Here is an 8,061-nt window from a genome sequence, read left to right on the forward strand (position 1 = left end):
TGGTCGCGCGAGAAAATCCCGTAATCACAACTCAGTGCCCACAAAGCGGCCTCGTTTTCCTTTCTAGTGGTAAACATAGCTTCAAGCGTACAAGAATTCAGCTACAGTAAACCACTTCACAATTAATCACGCTGTTTAAACACCATAAAGTCTTTCCTTGCCTTCAAAGTCGTCAGCACTTGGATATTCGTGTATCTTCAAAAAGGCTTCACTATGAAACTTTGGCAAAACACCCAGTTTACGACAGCGATTTTGTTCTGCTTTATATTCACCGACAGCGCGGTGAATATAACGTCATAGTCTAAGATAGCGAACCAATCAGATGTCTGGAATTACCAAGATCACTGAGTGTGTATGTACTAAATCTATATATTATTAACAGTTTAGGATATCTGGTTGTTATGTTTACAACTATCATTGCGTTTGACGTCATGAGGAGAACGCAACGTAAACTCAAACCGTGTGTTATACCTGAGCACGAAAATTTAGCAGAAAGATACGTTATTAGATTTTGTGTTTGGGTCAAGTACCGGAAACAGAACTACGTCATTCCGCCTGAGACGTCTCTTTCCCAGAGTCCTCCGTTTGCTTAGATTAGTCTAAGATACTAAATTCTCTATCGAGCTCTTATTTTAGCGCAACTCTTGTATTGCTGAGAAGTATGTGGGAAAAGAGATCAAGATAAGCTCCATTGAAAAAGGGCCAAGATTTCAATGTGAAAAAAAAACATCCTCCGACACTAGCATACAGGAGAGAACCAGACGACTGTCCTGATCCTTGTTTACCAAGCGTTAATTATTTTAGCTGACCAATATACATCAATGAATAACTAAAATGAAAGAGTCAACACAAAAAATCTTAGAGAAATTAATAATTAACCATGTACCAAACGACTATACTGTGAACTACTGATTAACCTACCATAACTGAAAGATTTAGAACAGCTTTTTGTTACAGGCAAAATAAGGCCAGCAACGAACCAAATAAGTACTGTTATTAAGCAAATCAAAAAAAATAGGCGCTTTGTTACGTGACCAATTTTAGCTTAATCGCCTAAATACTGATTTTTACATTTTAATATATATCACTAGAAAATTATTTCTTAGTTTACATTTTATTTACACGGAAAATTAACTGGTCCACGAAAGCTGAAACTGTAAAAATATATATATCTATAAATATAGTTAAAATATAGTTTTACGCAATTCTTTGCTGTAAGGATCAAATTAGATCTCTTTTTCTTTTTAATTGTTGAACTTTTCGTCTGGATTGAATCCCTGTCGATCGCATGGCGTGGAGTAGTGTTTTCTTGGAGAAGCGAGGAAAAGCAAAATCACGGAAAGTTTAGCTCGTGTTTCAAAGTTTTGATAGCTTTCCTTCTCCGTCTTTCAGAAAAATAAGGTTCCAGCCAGGTTTATCGGATTATTAGCTAAAACAAAGCAAAAGTTGATTAACTTGATACATTCGGATTTTTAAATTTGAGCAGGCTGCAATCTTAACGCGTTGTGACTACTAATTATGTTTTTAGATTATTATCTAACTCTTGAAGACTTTTTACTCAGAGGATTGATAGTCAAAATTGCACCTATACTATACGCCTGTTTAATTATTTAAGCCTGGTTATGATTTTTTGACGGAGTGTGCGGTCACTGTGGCCAATCAGAACACAGGTTCGGGTTGCAATTTATTAAAGACAGGAAACAGACTCCTAAAAACACCAGTGCCACTGTGGCCTTCAAAGTTCGTTTTTGTTATTTTAATCAAGTATCTCGCATGCTTATTACAATACAAAGCTGTGAGTAGAATTTGGTGACCTTGAAACTTTTCCTTTCCTGCGGCGTTCTTTAACGTCTGCAGTCATGGAAAACCATGAAGACATTACCTCATCATATATCACCACTTGCGTTTTGAACGCTTTCTTATCCTACACTACTGTAATGCTAAACTGTTTGACGATCTACGCCTTAACAAAACTCTCATCATTACCAAGACCTTTAAGAACGCTGCTCTTAAGTCTGGCTGTTTCTGATCTGGGTGTTGGTTTGATGGTACAGCCTTCGTACATTGCGACTCTTGTCATGGAAATGGAGCAAAAAACTGAAAACAATCCAGCCTACAACATAATCTTCAAATTCTACGCTTTCACGGTGAATTTGTTTGGTTTTGCGTCTTTCTTTGGAGTGACTTTGTTAAGTTTAGATGGATTCATCGCTGTTTGCCTGTTTCTCAGATACCAAGAATTTGTGACCCACAAACGCGTTGTCGCTTTAATGATTTCAAAGTGGGTTTGCAGCGCAGTTTTGTCGTTTCTTCGACTGTGGATCCCGACACGAATTTCTTTCATTATTTACGCGATTATTTTTCTCTCTCTCATCTTGACTACAGTGCCACTTAATTTCAAGATTGTTGTTGCTGTACGCCGACACGCCAACCAAATTCAAGCTTTACAAGTTCAACCAACAGCTCAGAACAGTGGTGCTAACATGAGAGACGCTGCAGCCTGGAGAAAATTTGCAATCGGAACATTATTGGTATATCTTGCGTTTTTGGTTTGCTATTTGCCAAATTTCTGTTTTTTAATAGTCTATCTTATCTCTGATCCATTAAGCTCCAATACCGTTGTTTTGGATCTGTTCAGTTCGACAGTGTTATTTCTTAATTCAACCTTGAATCCTTTGATATACTGTTGGAAAATGAGGCGAATTCGATTAACCATCTTGACGATATTGGGGAACATGTTACAAAGGCTGACACAGAATTAACCCAGAGAAAAATAATACAGAACTTCGAAAATTTAAACACACATTTTCTCTTCCATGTTAAGTTTTATAAGTTAACAGTGTTGGCAGTCTGAAAAACTACAAAGCAAATTAATTTTCACAAATACAACTTGAGCAATTTCATGTGGCCTGCAGCAACCCAGGGGCGTAGCCAGGATTTCTAGGATGGAGGGTTCCAAATTGTTTCAAACGAAAACGGTTGGTCTAAAAAAAGACGTTACGTACGTACAAGACTTTGGCGTTTACGATACGCAAACAGAAGACGCCTTGGTTGCCGTTGAGCGAACGTGTTTATCACTTCCTCGATATTTATGTCTCGGTGGTAATTGATGTTCATCAACGCCAGCTCAGAATCTCGCTCGCTTGACCTGGTCGACCTCAGGTATGTTTTTAACCTTCTTAGTGCACTGAATGAGCGCTCACATTCAGCTGACGTTATCGGCAACGTGCACAAAAAAATGCGGATCAAGGTGTGGATTTTAGGAAAGAACTCTTGATCGCATGCTGCGCGAGTGTCTGAACTGCACTGGTGGGAAGGTCGGCATCCTCAGTGCTGCACCACTTTCTCTTCCATCGCAGGAGCTCAACATCAACCACATGAGGAGAAGGAAGATCGTTCTCATAAAACTCCAGCGCTGCTTCAATGTCAGGATTTCTGTCCCCTATGGCTACCAGCTCAGGAAGAAGATTGAAGAGGCTGGACAAGACAGCATCATTAGTAGGATTGAAGTATGTTTTCATCTCTGATTGTAGATGGTCTAGAATTTCAGGAATCGAGAGTCCATTACACTCTTGCTGGGATAAAATAACTGTTAAAAATAGGGGAGAGGGGTTCCTTGGCGCGAGAGGGGGGGTTCCGGAACCCCTGGAAGCCTCCCCTGGCTACGCCCCTGCAACCATGCAACTAGCTATGGCCATGAAAAACCAAAAAACTGTACTCCTTTAACATAATGATTGCATGTGCGAATAAATGGACATAAAAAAGACACAACCCTTCCCGGGAAGATGAATACGACCACACCTGGTGTATTAAACGCCTTTTGGAAATGTCACTGAGATAATCATCAGAATTCCTAGACTACCTTGTATCCGTTGCTCATATTTTTCGCTTCAATTTAGTCTCTTTGTTACTAGAGCTAGCGCTGCCTACGTCTCACTTCCAAAGAACAACACATTCGGTTTATGAGCGGGGGGGGGGGGGGGGGGAGGTCGATTTGCCTTTCTATTTCCACAGAGCGTTAACTATTTTTATGTACATTTGGACGTTTGGGCGAGTGTCTCTTTGTTTGAACGTGTAAATATAGCGCCTAGAAATAAGCAGTAAATGGTGCGGTAGTATAAATCTTTTGCATCGTCAGTCGGTTGATTATGCCAAATAAGAGATCAGAGAGCTTGTTCTGTCATGAATTGTAATACCCGTCGTAAATTGTAATAACAATCGTCTTAAATTGTAATCTGAACAGTTGTCGAGAATTGGAATAACCAAGCTATCGTAATTTGTAATAGCATGTTTTCTTAATTTGTAATAAGCCTAGCTGTCGTGAATTGTAGTAACACATTGTCGTACTTTGTAATACTTCTTAATGTCGAGGGCTTATCTACTGAAATTTTCTTGTCAATCAAAATTAAAACATCTAAGTTATTATGCAGCCAGCATTATGGCAACAACTAAATGATGTCACCGACCACCTGATAAACGTATTCGAAACAGTCAACCAACCAACTTACTGCGAGCAACTGCCTGCTACTTCCACCACATATTGATCATAGGAACCATTAGGAATATTGTAGGCAGGGGGGGGGGGAGGGGGGGTTAGAGCTAGACAGTTCATATGGCATAAAAAGCACCCGCACAACTGATGTCAGTGAGACTAATTTAAAATGTTTGTCTACGGCATTTGTCATTTTCTTTATGTTGATAATAAAAGTCGCGACAAACAAGCACGAAAGAGTACGCAATAAAGTATTTCTTCACATTTATGATATCACTGATGACGTCATTTTAGAAAGAAACATATGAATTATCAGTAATCAACAAGAGAAAGTCCCTATGCTCTAGTGTTCCGGCCGCAGTCCCCGTGGTAACTAAATTAAAACAAGACTAGGGAATTTAGCCAAGAATAAGGCGCCACCGTAATATATTGCTCAGAGCTCACCAAATTCCTTGGGTAAAAAAAAGAAAGAGAAATCTGAAAACGCGATGAATTACAGTGTAACCTTTTGTAACGTAAACTTTGCTAAGACTTTGGTTGGAATTAATTCGATGGATTGAACTATTACAGCAATTAAGTGCAAAGACGTGTTAGAGGTTTTGTGTAAAACAAAGTGTCCGTTCCGTCTTGTGTATCATTTGTGTATTTTGCGCGACGCAATAATAGCTGTAGCTGCAGAGAGTTTAATTCGGATTGTTCGAGAAGGTAAACACGATGCTGATTTATTCATCGGGAAAAGATACATTTAGTTAGTGAACTTTATTACTGAACTCGTACCTCAAAAAGTCAACAAAAAGAAGTAAACGGCTAGCATAGTGTTGGAATTTTGTCGGAAAAAGAATGGCTAGGCCATTTCCGAGTTTTCCCAAGCCTCTGTTTCAAAGCAAGGCTAAGTACAAAGCAAGTGATATGAAAGTGAGTTTTTATTCTGATGAAGATGAAACTTATTATCCCAAATAGGATTTATTATCACAAAAAGGATTCACAACAGAACAGAGCTCCTGAGAGGTTGAATTTTTCTTCTTTGGAAATGTTTTGCATTATGCATTGCTATCACGGCTTTCCAAAATACGTTAGAATACTTTACAGCTCCAAATAAGTGAACCAGGTTTTTCTTTGCTTCTCGACAGAAGGTGAAAAATTTACACTGTTCAATTTCCATTTTGTAGAGAAAATCATTGGTTGCGATTCGTCTATGTAGAAGTTTACACTGAAACTCTCTCAGGTCTGTTTCCTTTCGTCCTGTGAAAGGCTTTCGAAACTCACTAATGTGGCCAGGGAAGCAGTCAAAGTGTTTTTAATAAAGACAAGATCTTTATACGAAATAAATAATAAATGCCACGAAACAAGACCGAATCAATCAGGGTCCACAATGGAGTCGATTTCCATCTTCAATCGGCACCCTTTCCCAAAACAGCTGCTGATAATCGAGGATGGAACTAAAAAATAATTGCAGTTTTTAAACAAGCAAAACGTAAGATTAAAACTTGGCTTTGTAATGACGGCTTAAAGAAATTCAATCTTTATTGAACTGGTGGACTGTGAATAAAGAAAGCCAGTTATTAGCAAGTTTAAAGCACGAAATTCAGTCGTCTCCTCGAATCGCAAACTCCCAAGAGACACGTCTTTCAAGGGAGTTTGCAACTCGAGAAGACGGCTGAAAATTTGAAATTTTCGGGTCTGTCGTGAATTTTAAACGTGACTTTTATAGCAGATAAAGTAAAGAAGATATAACACACGAATAATAAACCGACTTATCTACTTCAAGTAATCAAGGGATTTGAAACTTATCGTTTTTTACATAACTTTGTTATCTTAATCAGTTCTAAAACAAAACACGACTACAAAACTGCAACAAACTGCCGCTCGGGTACAAGATCTATGACAAAGCAACAATGAACTTGATTTTTCCCTGCACAGAAAAGAAGGATAAGCTAAAGTCAAGAAACGTAAACGTTCCTAAAAATTATTTTGAACCGAGTCTTTGCCTGGAGTCGCAGCTAGCATCTTCACTGAAAATTAATTTTTCCCCATTTATTAGTCTTCCTGTCTCCACGGAGTCCCCTGTGGTAAACAGTTGATGTATTACAGCCAGAGGTCCCGCAGGGAAGCAAGCAATAAAGAAGCAATTTGGCTACGTTTTTAATTAATTCTTTGATAACTTGCGTGAAAGGTGAAAAAAGGGGAAGGGTTGGGAGGGGGATTGTTAGGAAAGCGCTTGATCCTCCCACCCCCTATTCGACGCCGGCCAAGCAGGCTAGTCCATTTCCGAGTTGTCTCAAACCTCTGTATCTATGCAAGGCTAACCGCTCGCAGGCCTCACCCGGGTTGAGTTTATGTTGCGTTCTCCTGACGTCGAACGCAATTATTCCGCTCAGGATTGCCCGCGAGAAAAAATACATTTGTAAACATAACATTATCTCTTTCCCATATTAGAACACACCTGCTTCCTTTGGTGTATTAAAAATATTAGCACATCACAATGCTGTCGGAAAGTCAAAGAAACTGTTGCCCTGTAATTATAGTTATCCATTATATTTGCTCAATACAGAAAAACTAAACAAAACTGACTCCAAAAAAAATTATCAGTCACTCATAAACAAAAAGTTTGAAAATCAGTATCTCATGACGTCTCAGAGAATTTTTAATCAATGCAATTAAATATTGTTGTGGTCATTTTCACTTTGTGTGAAGTGCTATATGTGGGGATATTAATCTGAATATTAATTTGTATGAATATCTCAGTGGGCTTCTATCTTAAGACTATCAGCTCTTGGTGGCCTTTCAAGAAAACAGTTACCTTCTGCACGGCTCTAAAACTCCCTGAACCTTTATCAATGTCTGAGTTTTTCAGACTAAGAGCGCTCTTTGTAGACACCGTTAATTCTTCTCATTTTCCAACAGTAAATCAGAGGATTTAACGTTGAATTAAGAAATAACAGAATCGAACTAAAGAGATCCAAAACGGTAGTGGAGCTCGATGGACCAGAGATAAGATAGACAAATAAAAAGCAGAAATTTGGCAAATAACAAACCAAAAACGCAAGATATACCAATAACGTTCCGATTGCAAATTTTCTCCAGCCTACAGTGTTTCTCGTTCCAGCTTCACCGTTCTGATTAGCCGTTGGTTGAACTTGCAAGGCTTGAATTTGGTTCACGTGATGACGTACCGATACATAAATCTTGTAATTAATCGGCGTTGTTGTTAAGAGAAGAGAGAGAAAAATAACAGCGTAAATTATAAAGGAAACTCGTGTCGGGATCCACAGTCTGATAAACGACAAAACTTCACTGAAAACCCACTTTAAAACCATGACAACAACAACACGCTTGTGGGTCACAAGTTCCTGGTACCTTAGATGTAGGTAAACAGCCAGAAATCTATCCAAACTTAAAAATGTTACTCCGAACAAAGACGCATAACCAAACAAATTCACCGTGAAAACATAGAATGTGTAGGTTATGTTATAGGCTGAATTGTTTTTAGTTTTTTGCTCCATTTCCATGACAAGAGACGCAATGTACAAAGGCTGTACCATCAAACCAACACCCAGATCAGAAACAGC

This window comes from Porites lutea, chromosome 8 (assembly GCF_958299795.1).
Source record: "Porites lutea chromosome 8, jaPorLute2.1, whole genome shotgun sequence".
Taxonomy (NCBI): domain Eukaryota; kingdom Metazoa; phylum Cnidaria; class Anthozoa; order Scleractinia; family Poritidae; genus Porites; species Porites lutea.